Genomic DNA, 16,182 nt, shown 5'->3' with positions numbered 1-16,182 from the left:
CTCTCTTTGAGGGTGCTCAGCACTTTTCAAGGTTAAGCTCTTTATTTTTTAATTTTTTTTTACTTCCTAACTGAACTGCAAAAAAAGGAATGTGCATTCCTGGCTCATGTAAAAAATAAAGCATGTATTTCCTAAAAATTAACTGGAGCAGAATAAAACTTCATTGTCAGAAATGCAAACCATTATAACACATCTAGCATTAAATCAGAGTTATCTACTGGTAGTTCCCTTGGATCATTTGATCAAATTAAGCTCCTAAAATATGGTTCAAAAATGTCATCTTGGTGTAGGATATAAAGTACAAGAATAGGGCAACTAAATTACTGAAAATTTGGGAAAATGAAATGTTGACTCATGTATTTTGACATAATGTAGAAATCAGGAGGTTTGCCAGACAGATCTGCTTCAGACTCTGCTTATGCAATATTTGATTTGCACAACTGCTTTATAGATTGCCCACCACCCTGAGCATGAGCAGCTGGGCTTGGGGTAGGCTGCCCTCCAGGACATAGGGAATTCTTCCCAGCCCCCTCAGCAGTTGTTCTGCAGCATCTACTGCAGCCCCAAGGCTTTGGTAGCCTTTGCTCTGATTAACTCTCTCCTTATTCTGGTAGATCCTTGGGTACGTAATCTTGGATCTACTGGCCCTCCACAACTCCTGCATCAACACCCAGCTAGTAGCCAAGTCTAGGGAGGTCCCCTGTGACTGAACTGCATAACACTGCTGAGCTGATGCCTTCCCCTCTACTTCCACCTTTTGTAAAAAGTCTCTGATTCTTTTTAATTAATTAATTAAGAGCTAAACAAAATAGCTACTCTGAAGTACAAGCATAGCTTCCTGGAGTCCCCATGCAATGACACAGCCTGCTGTTCAGAATTTTTCCTGGTGTATTCCACTGTCTTACCATGCCAGTTAGTTCCACAGTGTGGGTATGCTGCCCATATGTCTCCTGTGCTCCAGGATCTGCCCCACTCCCGGCTCTGCTTCCATTTTTCAGTGGCCTGACAAAGTGGAAAGGCCCTGGACATATAAGAGCTGGCTTAATTAAGGAAGTAGGTAGGAGGAAAACGAAAGCAGGAGGAGGGTGAGGCGAGAGGTGGCAGGGACTGAAAGGAAAGAAACAGGAGATGAACAGATAATTTAACCAGGAGAGTAATTAATCATTGGAACAGTTCACCAAGGTTTGTGGTGGATTCTGTATTGCTGACTATTTTAAAATGAAGATGGGATTTTTTCGAAAAGATCTGCTCTAGGAATTATTTTGGGGAAGTTCTAAAGACAGACTAGATGATCACAATGGCCCCTTCTGGCCTTAGGGTATGTCTACACTACGAAATTAGGTCGAATTTATAGAAGTTGGTTTTTTAGACATCGGTTTTATATATTCGAGTGTGTGTGTCCCCACAGAAAATGCTCTAAGTGCATTAAGTGCATTAGCTCGGCGGAGTGCTTCCACAGTACTGAGGCTAGAGTCGACTTCCAGAGCGTTGCACTGTGGGTAGCTATCCCACAGTTCCCGCAATCTCCGCTGCCCATTGGAATTCTGGGTTGAGATCCCAATGCCTGATGGGGCTAAAACATTGTCCCGGGTGGTTCTGGGTACATATCGTCAGGCCCCCGTTCCCTCCCTCCCTCCGTGAAAGCAAGGGCAGACAATCGTTTCGCACCTTTTTTCCTGAGTTACCTGTGCTGACACCATACCACGGCAAGCATGGAGCCCGCTCAGCTCACTGTCACCGTATGGCTCCTGGGTGCTGGCAGACGCGGTACGGCATTGCTACACAGTAGCAGCAACCCCTTGCCTTGTGGAAGCAGACGGTACAGTATGACTGGTAGCCGTCCTCGTCATGTCCGAGGCGCTCCTGGCCACGTCGGCTGGGAGCGCCTGGGCAAACATGGGCGCAGGGACTAAATTTGGAGTGACTTGACCAGGTCATTCTCTTTAGTCCTGCAGTCAGTCCTAGTGAACTGTCTTATGGTGAGCAGGCAGGTGATACGGATCACTAGCAGTCCTATTGCATCATCTTCTGCCGGGCAGGCAAGAGATGAGGATGGCTAGCAGTCCTATTGTACCATCTTCTGCCGAGCAGCCATGAGATGTGGATGGCATGCAGTCCTTCTGCACCGTCTGCTGCCAGCCAAAGATGTAAAAGATAGATGGAGTGTATTAAAACAAGAAATAGACCAGATTTGTTTTGTACTCATTTGCAAACACCCCCCTGCCCCCCGTCTAGGGGACTCATTCCTCTAGGTCACACTGCAGTCACTCACAGAGAAGGTGCAGCGAGGTAAATCTAGCCATGTATCAATCAGAGGCCAGACTAACCTCCTTGTTCCAATAAGAGCAATAACTTAGGTGCACCATTTCTTATTGGAACCCTCCGTGAAGTCCTGCCTGAAATACTCCTTGATGTGAAGCCACCCCCTTTGTTAATTTTAGCTCCCTGTAAGCCAACCCTGTAAGCCGTGTCATCAGTCGCCCTTCCCTGCGTCAGAGCAACGGCAAACAATCGTGCATCTGAGTTGAGAGTGCTGTCCAGAGCAGTCACAATGGAGCACTCTGGGATAGCTTCCGGAGGTCAATACCATCGAATTGTGTCCACCGTACCCCAAATTCAACCCGGCAAGGCCGATTTAAGCGCTAATCCACTTGTCAGGGGTGGAGTAAGGAAATCAATTTTAAGAGCCCTTTAAGTCGAAATAAAGGGCTTTGTCGTGTGGAGGGGTGCAGGTTTACATCGATTTAACGCTGCTAAATTCGACCTAAAGTCCTAGTGTAGACCAGGGCTTAGTATCTATGAGTCAGGAGTGGAGACAGAGGGGCAGAAAATGAGGGAAGAGGAATGGGACAGAGGTTAGATCACTCAGAAATTTGGATTTAAAGTGCTGTTCTACTTTGAAAAGTAATTAAGGCAAATTCACACCAGATGTCTCAGTAGATCTGCTCCATGAATGTATCTTGTCACGTCTACTTGTCTGGGTAACAAAATGCATATTCCTTTCTTTTCTTTTTAGCACTACTTCAGGACAACCACAACCTGGCCTCTGTTGAACCATTAATTAAGTTCCAAATGCAGAGCCATTGCTTTCATGAGGTGGCACCAGATGTAACTGAGGGCAGGATTTGGCTTACAGAATCATTAGAACTGGATACAAGATAGGAAGGAAAGGACCCAACTTGACTTTAAGATCCCAAGTTGAGTTTGCTGACCTGGCAGTTAGGGAAAAAAATCTTTTTTTTACTTGTAAACTGCACAAATTTGAGCGGAAGTCATTGAGCTACACTAAACATGGAACCCTGGGATGACTTTTGTACAGAGCTGATTTTTGGAGCCACATTTTTAACGTTGACACCCCAGCTGCAAAGTATACAGATTTTTGCATCACTACAAGGTGACATTGCATCATGCAACATCGTTACTTGGTAATAATGTATTCTAATGCAGCATCTTGATAGCACAGCACCCAAGTTATAGTGCTTGCTATGTGAATGCAAACTAGAGCACACAAAACTATAAGCTAAACATCCCTCCCCTCATTTGGGGCTCCTAAAACTTTCTGACCCCAGAGCCTCATATTTCCTTACTGCAGCCATGTTCTGTACCTTTGATATATGGTACCCTACCAAATAAAGGAATAATTATAGGCAATGACAGCACTCATCTATCTCCATTTGTCTCTAAATCTTTGGAGGTGCAAACAAAACACATTGGATGGGAGAGACTAGTAATGCTGATGAGTGCTTTAGATCGCTTGATAATCTCTTTTTCTGTTAGCTATTACAGAATGGAAATCAAATACATGCATGTTTGGGGTAGGAACAGATGGCACTTCTGTTATGCAAGGAAGAAATGGGGGTGAGAGGGCAGCGAAGTTGAAAAAAAAATGACCTCCCTCCCTGACTTACCGGGATTCATTGTGTTGCCCTCCTATTACAGCTGACTGTGACTTTTTATTGTCATAAAGATATGTCAGAAGTTAGACAGAGAGACAGAGGATAACCTTAAATCCTTTAGTGCATTTTATCAGGTTTCTCAAAAAAAAAAGGGGGGGGGCAAAAAGCCGACTGAGGGAGTTGGGAAATGTCAGTGAGGCATTACACAAAGAGCTCAATACATTTGTTGACACCCCCCCCCAGCTTTAAGATGGATTTAGTTATAGTCATCATAATGCTGTAGGTGCTTTCTTAAAAATAATGTAGATGCTATTGTCTGTCTGCCACTTGGAAAATGTAGCTGTTTCAATGCGCCCCTGCTGAAGTTGAAAAAGACGGATTTATTGAAATGCCTCAAAAATCCATCACCCTGTCAGTGTATTACTTGCCAGCTGAACTGCATCCTTATTCCTGTCTCTACAGCGCCTGGCTTCATTTTTTAGAATATTTTTGTCTTTTCCAAAACAGTTGCTTTTCTTTCTTACCCCCCATTTTGCAAATGGCATCTGCAGTGTTAGATTTGAGGGCTGAGATGAGAGGAGAGCAGTGTTTTGAACTGACTAATTTGTAGGCAAGAAATAAAACCCTTGTAAGGTGGTCCCGGGGGTGTCTTCCCCATGAACACTCTTTGAAGCTACATGTAATCTGGTGCATTTCAAAGACAAAACATTTCCTATTCTCAAGTATCTACATGAGCCAGGGTTGGTTTACCAGTTTCTGGAGAATAATGACCTCCACCAGGGGCAGGGATGCTCCCACCCTCCCCTCTCCCCCCAAAAACATTCCTGTTCTGTTTGAAAGGGGCAATTGCAGTAAATGGTTTATTTGTCACATTTTTTGCTGCTCTGAAGGAGTGGTGGCTACTAACACTTAGCTGAAATGCTTCCTCAGTAAATTCCAAATGTTGGCAAGCAACATATCCTTCCACAAGACAGTTAAATACTATAGTGGTTTTATGTTTACTTTTGATTTCTATAAAGTAGTCACCAAAAGCTAGCAATCTGCTAACCTTAGATAGTTTGGATTCAGATTTGATAACCATCCAAAAATTTGGTTGCTTAGCTAATCCTCTCAGTTCTGGAAATGTAATATGACATTCCAGTGCTATTTGTTTTTTACCGAGCCAGGAACACCATAAAATATTGTTTCTCCCCACATTTTAGTGTTTCTATCCCTGGTCCCATATAAAAAAGGCACACAGATGGGAGCGAAAAATTAACAGAAAGAGTTAAATGTTTTGAACGTCAAAACAGCTTTAGGTTTGGGGTTTGGTTCAAATTTTGTATGAATGTTCGGGGTGATTTTTGTTTGATTCAAATGGACTTACTCAATTGCTACTTTTTGTCCACTTATCTACTGTGAATTGATTCAACTGCAGTAGGGAACACTTCTATATTTAAATCAACATGTTATGGTACCCGTAGACTGCATGTTTAAAAAACCGGCTGGAACTTGGGATTTGGTCATGAATGGGGTCCTAAACTCTTACAGATGTAAACAACTGTAGGTGGGGAATTGTTCAGTTAATTACGTAAATGTTTTGTTTTGCAGCTTTTACTTATGAATACAGAAACTGATGCTTGTGAACTTGACTTCTTATTCACCGTTAATATTGACAACAGCTAAAACAGGCTACTGGATTTTCACTCCAGCTCTGCATAGAGTGCAATTAAGGTGTAGTATGTACCCCGGAACCTGGGTAGGCTTGCAAGGAAGACCACAAACGTTGTTGTTGTTGTTTTTAAAAATCTGTGCAAATAATTTGGGATTTTTTGCTGTTCAAAATATACATGAATACAATAAAATGTGATCGGTGTGCTTAGGGTTTTTTTCATCTCTAGACAACATGTTTTAGGGATTAATTTTGTGGCATGGATAAAGATATTGAAGGCTCCCCAAAATGAAGGAATAAAAGTGGTGGAATCAGAATGTCCAAAGAAAGAGAAGTTTTCACAAGAATGGAAAATGAAAAGTTCCCTCCAGAAGCTGATTATGATGTAAGCCAGGCGACCAGATCAGATGACATATGGTGTTAGTTGGATTACTAACCTGAACACTTTGAGGAATGGATTTTTTGCCTCCAGACTGTGGTGTTCTTGGATTTCTACCAAATATGAATCATGATAAAATACTAGTAGTATTCATGTTTTTTCTATAGATTTTAAATGTTGGTTTCCCTGAAGTTTTATCATTTGCAACTCTTAATTTATAGGAACTTTGGTGAAGAGAAATTTGGAACCAATACGTAGAGAGGCATAAAGCTGAGTATGCAAAATAGTTTTAAGAAAACAGTCCTGCTAGTTTTCATTTATCTCCTGGAGCTGACCCATTGAAAGCCATAGAATCATTAGGTAAGTCCAGGCCAAACATGTCTATTTATGTTGCACAAAAGGGAATGCTTACAACTAACATACTTTCTATTGAATTGGAGTGGAACTCCTACTCATTCACATTAATACCAAAAGAATTCATTGTAATTAATGCTATTACAATTAATACCTCTAGAGAAATAAATAAGGAACCTCCATTATTGTTGAGTACCATCACATTACTTCATGAACTATTTGACATTTGGAAAATATACTCCTTTATGACAATTGTAGTGCTTGACTCAGACAGTGTACAATGCAATTGTTGGTTGCTCTCTGGTGAAAAAATAAAGGGCCAGCATCTGTTTTGATTACAGGAGTGCAAGTCGATAGTTTTGTATGAGGAGAATTTGGCCTACTTACATTGATAAGAGACAAATGTATTAATTTCAACTCATCCTTCTTTATGCCACGACTCTCCCCCCCACCCCACACACACACACACAATTTCAATGTAATGACTACAAGTTAACTCCTTGCACTCTGTATGTACATCGATGGGATGTGCAGCTGCTTAACAGATACCCTAGTCAGTTTATAAAAAGAACAGGAGTACTTGTGGCACCTTAGAGACGAACAAATTTATTTGAGCATAAGCTTTTGTGAGCTACAGCTCACTGCATCGGATCTGATGCAGTGAGCTGTAGCTCACGAAAGCTTATGCTTAAATAAATTTGTTCGTCTCTAAGGTGCCACAAGTACTCCTTTTCTTTTTGCGAATATAGACTAACACAGCTGCTACTCTGAAACTAGTCAGTTTATGTTATTTTAGTCAGAAGTTTTTTTATATTTGCCTTTACATTACATTACCAGAAAATGCACTTTTGTGGTATAATTGTATTTTATATGTGTAGTAGGTAGTGATTTCCTTAGTGGAAATTAGTTGGTTGTTCTCCTTCTGGATTGCTTCTTATTGTATCTGCAATTTTGTATTGTAAGAAGCACAAAAGGAGTAAAACATATTAGTCCATCTGATATAATGAAACTCTATTTTGGAGGAATTGTTTTTGTTCTCAATTTAGTGACTTCTATTATGTGTACAATTTAAATGCTCAGTGCACAGTATGTGATTCTTTGAATTATATTAATTATTTGGGTTGAAGTGATATGATATATTGTTCTGTTTAGGGAGCAAGCTTGAATTTACCACTGACGCCAGAAAACTTCACAGTGTACCTCTTGGTCAAGGACAGGAAGCAGAGGCAGAAATAGCTATGGAAAAGCATCAAAAGAAGGCCACTGGGTTATACTTCAAGTAAGTCAAAACTCTTCATTTCAACAGTGCAACATTGCATTGTTAAAAATGGAAGCTTTTCAAAATAATGTGTGTCTAGATAAAACAGCGCTAAATAATGATTACCAACTGCCTTTGTCTCTTCCAAAAGAGAAGCTCAGAACTTAATATCGAGGTCTGAGTGTTAATGGGTCATTGAAAATCACATAAAATGTGAACTGCATCTGCCTTGTGTGGTAGGGAGTTGACTCTAGTATTTTACCAGACACATGCTATTTGATTTACTAATTTATTATCCATAAAAAAACCCCTTTAGTAAATAAATGTGTAGCAAAAAGAATTGTTACTCTGTGTAATCAGATGAATAGACACAAGCAGGGAAGATTGCTGTCATGATGCGGTATATTGTGCTGAACAGATGCACACGATTTTTGCAGATATTGTGTTGTATCCAACTGCTTCCTTACGCCTCGGATTTGCTTGTATCAATAAAATGTTTCATACTTCAAATCAATAGCTCACTGGGAAGTCTATTTCTCTCTCTTACCTCCCCACCCCCTTATCCAGAATATTCATCTGGTAGCAAAGTGGCTTGGCACAGTAGAGGAATTTGTGGAGAAACGCAGTGAAGGAAGTCACCCAGACTATCAGGTTTTTATGTGTGCTGAACGTGCCCCTTCTCCTAAAGATCATGTCATTCCACAGGGAATTTTGGAAAACTCTATTAAAATAACCAATGAGCCACCCACTGGAATGCTGCATAATCTTCATGCTGCACTGGATAATTTTGTCCAAGCAAGTAAAACATCATAGGAGTTATAAAGTATAAAAATAGGATTATTAAATTTATCATTGTAAAGGCATTTAAAATTGAAAAGTCCCTGACAGTTACTGCAGGCTGTGAGATAATATAATAGAATAAACTTCATTATTTTACATAAAGATCCATTCACAAAATTTTCTTATAGTGGTGTAACTGTACATCAAACAAGAAATTAGATCCTCTCATTCTGAAGCATGAAATATGGCTTCTGATTAAATATATTCCTGTGTCCATGGGAAACAGTTTGCAGACATTACAGATAATTACTGTAGAAATGAGAAATTATTTTGGTCTGGTTTCATTTTGTTCTTTAATTCAGATGTGAGAACATGAATTTTTGTGCCCAGTGGCCACTGGATTATTTTGTATTATTACTGTGTATGGGGTCAGATCCTCAGCTGGTGTAAATCAATTAACCTTATTGAAATCAATGGGACTATGCCAATTTACACCAGCTAAGCAACTAGTCCGAAGCGTTTTGATCACATGTAATATGAAACATCACTTTGGTTGTACTAGATCATCATCATTTTTCTCTCAACTTGTTTCCATTTTGTAGAATGTGCTTTTAATTAAAACACTTTTATTGATATTTAAAAGATACACAAACACTGATACAGTTAATAATTGCAAGCAACGTTGCATAGACAGGCATAGAAATCAATTAGCTCTTTAACATGAATAGTCACATTAAAGGGAAACCATTAACTTTAATTTTTTGAGAAATTGCCTCATAGCAAAAAAAAAATCTATTTTCTGATAGTTCACACCTTAAATAGTATGGTGTGCAAATCATCTTAGAAAACCCTTTAGAAATTATAATGTCTTTTTTTGTTCCCCTGTTGATGTTTATAGGAGTCTTGTAGCAAGAAAGAAAACAGGTAGCGGACTGTACAGGGGAAACAATGACACAGAAAGTGCCGACAAATGTACAAAGTAAACAAGCTGCAAAAAATAGTGAAGATACTTTTGTCACTAACTTCTGTCAGTTATAGTCATCTGCAGTGTTACTTATAATTATAGGAAGTACAAAATCTTCACACAGAAATTTTCAGATTGATGGAGTCTCTTGAATAAGTGAAATCTCTCTGATTTTTCAGAACCTGCTTGATCAGTGTATCTGTGAACAGGAATTCAAGATTATTCTGTTTTTCACTTTGCTGCTGGCATGCCTTTGTGGATGAGTGGCAGAAATTTGGACCTTGGGGCTAGAACAGAAAGTGCCCTTTTAACAATGGAAACCTCACAATTTCTGACCATGTTCTCTACAACTACCTGGAAGCAAATTCTCAGATATTTTTGCATTTCCTTAAACCTATTTAAGTAAGCATGTGCCATCCCTGACTACTTTGATAAATGTGCTGTACCTAATCCTGTTGTTTCCTGTATGTGCAACACTGGGTTTTTATTTTTAATACGAATTTTAAAGATGATTAACACATTCTACGAAGGATGACTTTGTGCGACCTCTCTTGTGTGACAATTAGAATAGTGGAAATTTTCTGCCCCATCAACTGTTGTTCTGAACCTGACTGGCAAACAGAATTGAATCTTTCTTCACTGAGGGTAGAAATCCCGATACACTAACTACGCTCTGCTCTTTGTCTGAATAATAATTTCATTTCCTTTAGAATCAAACCCTACACTTAAAAAATATCTTTCTTGTAGTAGGTATCCTGGGAAGATCTCTGTTACTTGTTTGGCTAGATTATGTATGGTGGTCATATTACAGACAACTAGGATAGAAGACTTTGTCGCATATAGTTGGAAGAGTATATGCAACCCAATCAGGTAATCAAAGCTTCAGCAACCACAGAAGTGTTTCCAGAGTTAGAGCTCCCCCTGCTGGAAGCTGACACATTTTTATATGTAAACTTAACACTTCTGAAGAATATAATTTTTCTTAAACGTGTGTTATTTGTGATAAGTGCACTGCTGGATCATGATGTGCTATTTCACCTTTCAATTCCCCTGGCTCTTCCATCCATTTTTACGTTGGCAGTGAAAATTATGTCCTTGCATAACATTATTTACCTTAAATCGTTTCATTTTACAATAAAACAGAATCTTCTCCCCTATATATATAAAAGAAAATGTTACAGTAAGGATCCAAAAGGCTAAAGCTTACAATAGTGATTCTGAAGTGTTTTGGACCACTGATTACTATTTTTATAAGGATTCTGCTTAACTGCTTGTAATTCAATTATTAATGGATAAATCTCCATAGGGTAGATTAGGATACACCCCCCCCCACCCCCAAAAGCTGGGTGTGGCTGTTTAGCACCAAATCATTTATGTTAACAAAACTGTTAACATACAGTTAACACACGCAGGCTTGTGGGACTTCTGTTCCTTCCTGATTCCAGTTAAGACAGAACTACCCTGCAAAGAGTTCATTCTCAAGATAGTTTCAACTTCCTGCTTTCAGTCTCAGCTGGGACTCAGGAATTAAAGGGACATATGAATATGTAAGATAATTGGTGAAGGAAGTTACCGGAACAGTTAGGAATTGCAGAAAAGATTCCGTTCATCTTTTTTATAAAAATGTTTGGGTCATTTATTACCGTCGTCAGACTGATTTACCTCACCCTGCACATAATCTAGGTTGTGTATTCAGTTCTATGTGACATGGTCTGTACACATCAAGCTTTGGGTTCTTCCCTTTCAAATTCTCAGATGTCAAAGTAAAAATGGAATAGTAATATCAGCTTTTAATAACGTATTACTTTTTAAACATCAAAAACTGTATGGTTAAGTTGACTAACAATGGATAACTTCATTGTATAACAGCTCTAGATATGCTGAAATTTTAGAGACATCATTGACACACGAGAATAATGTGATATTAAAATGCAGTAGGGATATATCCTTCTGTCTTATATTTACGAGCATCTGCATAGGAATCTAGGAATTGTCAGACTGGATCAGAGCCATGGTCCATCTAGTCCACTGTCCTGTATCCTACAGTTGCTGGAACCAGATGCTTCACAGGAAAGTACAACAAACCTCAGAGTAGGATCTCTCAGTGTGGTATAACCTGTTTCCCAAGAAGGTCTCACCCTAACCCATACTGGTTAGATATAGTTTAAGCCCTGACGCATGAGGTTATGTCTGAGTGAAGTTAATGGGACTGGAGTAAAAGCGGAACATCTGTAGGTTTTGCCAGGGGAGATTCCCCAGTGATAATCCAGCCTTGCATCCATCCATCCATTGGCACAAAGTTCTATGGTCCGTGGATTTTGGTATTAAGCAACATTATTTTTTCTCTACCTAGACATCCTCAAATGTGCTCCTCCACTCCTACCCATGTAAGCATCCTGGGTTCAATTAAGGATTTAGCTATTTTAGCTCATAAGTCTATCTGTCCAATCCATTGATGATTTTTGGTGGTGGTCTCTGATCTCCCTTCAAATATCCAAGATGTCTGCAAATGCATTATAGAGAGGGTTATAATATTTATGGAATTCCCTCAAGTTCTAAATTCACATGGTAGGAGTCAGTGGCAGCAAAAGCCCTTTTACGTCATGCTGTACAAGGGAGTTCATTTGTGCACAATTATGACTTTTGTTGTTTAGACAGACACAGATTTTGCACTGAAGTCAATGGGAGTTGTGGGATACAGAATCAGGATCATTCTGATTGTTGTAAACGAGTGGTTCCCAACCCTTCTCTTTGGGATCCCTTTTGACATTGATGAACACTAACCTTCTATTGTGATTCCCTCATCCTACCCCATGAAACAATATATTTGCCACCATAAATAGTCCTTTTATATCTATTTTTTCTCTCTCCCCTCCTGAACAAGCCACCAGTGCAAAGTGGGTATACAACACTTCCAGATCAGATTGGTGGTGTTTTATACACACCATGCACATATGTAAGTGGCTACACAAAGTGGGAGATAGTGGAGAATCAGGCCGCAGATGTATACAGTGGCAGGCCAAGGCAGCAGCCCACTGGTTCAAACTTCTCTTCCTTTCTCCCGTCCCATGTGCCACTCAGCTCAGCTGTGAGAACACACCCACAGAGCCTGCAGTGTACATTCCCTACCCACCCTGAGCAGTATGTAACCTGCTCTGAGTGCAAGAACAAGAACAAAAGAACAAGAGCAGAAAAGGATTAAAAGAAAGCCAAGGAAGAATGCAGTGAAAGAATTTTTTAAAAGAGAGCAGAATATAGAGGGGCTGCAGGGAGGAAAGCTGTAACTCCTTTCAAGGAGCTACCCATATTTGCAGTTGAGGTTGCCAGGAATCTGGGGTCATTCAGCTGTCTCTGGCCCGACTAGTGTGGTGCATTCTCTCTCAAAGAAACAGTGGGAAATCCTTTTCCAAACAGATCTGGTGAGGCACTGAAAAAACTTGAGGCCCGGCAGCAGGCACATCTGGACTAATTGTTCATTTTTTCAGTATAATGTCATTTCTGAAGATGAACTTTTTTGCAGTTTCTCTAGAGGAAGCCTTGCATCATGGCACTGCATGCTGCTAACATGCCCCTCATTATAAGGGAGGCGCCTCATTTTAGATTCAAATGTATCTCCATCCCACACAAACCTGGGGTTATTTTACCTTCATTATTGCAGATTACTTGCATCACAAATGCTGAATCACAAAACTGAAGTTAGAGAAAATGGTATTTATCTTTCAGAAATGAGCCCCACATTATTTTAAGGATCCTGCACTACTGCTATTGTTGTTATCATCATCATCATTATGTATCTTGGCAGGTTGAAAGGTATCACAAAACTGTAAGATTTCAGTAGTAATTTAGCATCCCACAGTAATACTTCAAAAGCATCAAATAGCATTTTGAATTTTAAGTCATTACAAATGTAAATAAATAAATGTACTCCCACCCGTCTGTTGTTTTAAATGTCTAGTGAGCCTAAAATATTTGCGTAGCAGTTTTGAGATACAGCAGAATTTTAGCTTATTATAAGTATATGATATTGAATTAAACAATTTTGCCATTCTGTTCCATAAAGGATAAAGTCTGACTCTCAGCAAACCATTTGAAAAGAACTTATGATGAGGATGATCCCATAGCTCCATTTTATTTTATGGAGTGTATTGATTGTCAAATAAACAATACATGTATTTTGGTAATAATCTGAAGAAAAAACCATGCCGTTTCATTTTGCAAACCTTACACTATTACTTGCTTTCATTTCAAGAAGGGATGGCTTTTTTCAGTGATACTATCATAAATTGCTTTATTTAATAAATTAATATAAGGAATAATAATGTTACACCAGAGAGCAGCACTTTGTAATTTGGAAGAAATAACATTTTTCTTTTAAAATAGTTCTCTCTATTTTTTAAATTAAAATTATCGGTATGTTTTTTGCTAACTGAAGAAAAACCTGTTTTTTTGCAAATTCATGTAGTTTTTGTCTCGTGAACATCAATATCTGTATGTGATATAAAGAAGCTAATTAAAATATGGAACAAATTTTATTAATTTTCATGGACATAAACTGTTAAGAAGTCATATCATTCTCAGCAATGACTCCATAACGGAATAATTTGATTTATAGCTAGCAGGTTCCTTTTTCTGTTTAGCAAGGATTGTCACTTGTGGTTTGGTGTTTTTTTTTGACAGTTTGATAGGAAGCTAGGTCTTGCTCCTGGGTCTGTGATCCTGGCTTATCAACATTACCCTAAATACACTGATGCAATGTTACCTCCTGAAAGTCCATACACTGTGGCCTACCCCCCCAATGCAGAGATTGAATTCTTGACAGTGATTTCAGACAAACTGTTCCATATGCTGTTGGAACTGCAATCCAAGGATTCGATTACTGGGGAAGGAGTCTCACAGACTGTGGAAGAAAAGGCTAGTAAAAACAGATTGCAAATCCTTCACAAGATGGTGTGTCGCTTGTTGGTTTCTTCTGCTGGCTGTTTGGTTTCACCAGTAAAAGCTATTTTGTATGGCTTTGATTTGAAATTGGTAATGTGGGAAACTGATCTACAGCCTAAGTGATACATAAAAGAAATCTGAATACATTAAACACCGGTTTGAATCATGCAGCAATCCCTTGTGAGTCTTATTATGCTTTAGTAGAACTCCGCTCTTTAGAATCCTTTGTCAAGCTGCAGTATCCCATTTTCCCATGAACTGTACCCCAGAACTTGCCATCCTGTAGGGAAACCCTGTGAAGTGTTCTTGCAGTTTCCTCCAAATTGATCCAGGGAAGGGAGACTAGGGTTCGTTTCCATGCCCTTCCCATTCCTAAAGAAAAAGCCCACAAATTCTGTGGAGGATTCAGAGGAGGCCAAGTATATCTATGCAGATGTACCTCCATACTCCCATGCTAGGAGTGCCAGATTCTCTCAAATATTCCAGCTTTCCCTGTCAGGAGCCTCCCCTGATACTCCTGCCCTCTTCTAAGGAGGAGCTGGAAGAACTCCTGGGCAGATTTCTGGTGAGGTTGGTTTTCTTCCGTCCTACGTGCCAATTCCCAGACGCACCAAGCGCTTTCTGAGTCCAGAGAGACAAGGGGAGACAGAAGCAGCTGCAATTCTCCATCCCACATACAAAAACAATTGTGTGAATGGGGCAGATCGCGCAATTTAATACTGCAATATGGAGTGGTTAGCAAAGTAGTGACCTGAGGACCTCTGTGAAACTCGAAAGCTTGTCCCTTCCACCAACAGAATTTGGTCCAATAAAAGATTTTACCTCACCTACCTTGTCTCTCTCATATCCTGAGACCAACACAGCTACAACATGACTGCAAGACACAAAGTAGTAGTCGATACTCAAGCTGTGACTTTCTTCTTTGCATTCAGACAATCTTTCCAATCAATGTAAGCATGCACATTAAGAGGTCTTATTTTCCAAAGGTCATGCTGGGGCTTTCCCCAGGTAGTTAACATTTAGGTGTTGGCCCCAATCCTGCTATTTATGCATGTACTTAATGTGATGCACTGAGATTAGTCCCACAAGAATCAGTGGAACTACTCAGTGCATAAAGTTAAGCACGTATGTATGTTTGTAACTTCCCCTGCATGTAAATAGCCCCCTAAATTCTACAAATGCTCACCTAATTGGATACACAAGAAACTTTCAACATGAAAAACATGAAGGTAAAGGCATACTAGATGAGATACAGGAGAAACTTCTCGAAGAATATAACATGTCTGACATTACCTCAAAAACAGCAGAACACTCCCCATATATTCTGGTTTGTTTTCAAGAATGTGAGAGAATGAATATGCTAATACATGAGATAAGGCATTTACTTAAGAGACTTGATTTAGTTCTGGAGGTATGTGTGCTTTGCTTACCTGCCTTGTGGGATGCTCCAGTCTAACTAAAGACACGACTGTGTATGCATATAGTAGATGTCTGCATTTTGGGGGGTGTTTTGTCATCTCATATTGCATGGACCTTAAAAAATATTATAACACGGTTTGTCAACTCTAAAATAGCTTGTTTGTTTTTTAAATTGTGTGAAATGAGTGATCACAAAAGGTGCTGCTCGGAAGCCTTTTCCATTTATCCCCATATTAGGAAATGACAGTACAACCTTCTGAGTATTGCCTTCTCATTGTGCCTCAGCCCGAGCTTGGAGCTGGTGAGAGGGGAGATAAATCCCCATGCCCATTCATTCCTTCAGCCTCTCTGCTGCAAGTGCCACCAAGAGGGGTTGCCAGCTGTGGTGGATATTTTGAGAATGCCCCCATCATGAAGCAACCCTTAGGCTAGAAGGCAATACCCACTTTGGGAACTCTGTGGGAGGGGGGAAAATGGATCCACTCAAATCCACCAAGACAAAAATATCGAGTGGTCCAAAATATATACGACTGTGCCCGCTGG

At 39.7% G+C, this 16,182-nt stretch overlaps 1 pseudogene; it reads left to right on the top strand.

Moving 5' to 3' along the window:
* Positions 1-16,182, top strand: part of LOC140895942 (dynein axonemal heavy chain 11-like) — a 175,709-nt pseudogene that overhangs the window by 155,557 nt on the left and 3,970 nt on the right.

The sequence above is a fragment of the Lepidochelys kempii genome, chromosome 11 (genome assembly GCF_965140285.1).
Source record: "Lepidochelys kempii isolate rLepKem1 chromosome 11, rLepKem1.hap1, whole genome shotgun sequence".
Classification (NCBI taxonomy): domain Eukaryota; kingdom Metazoa; phylum Chordata; order Testudines; family Cheloniidae; genus Lepidochelys; species Lepidochelys kempii.
This window is presented reverse-complemented; position numbering and strand designations above follow the sequence as displayed.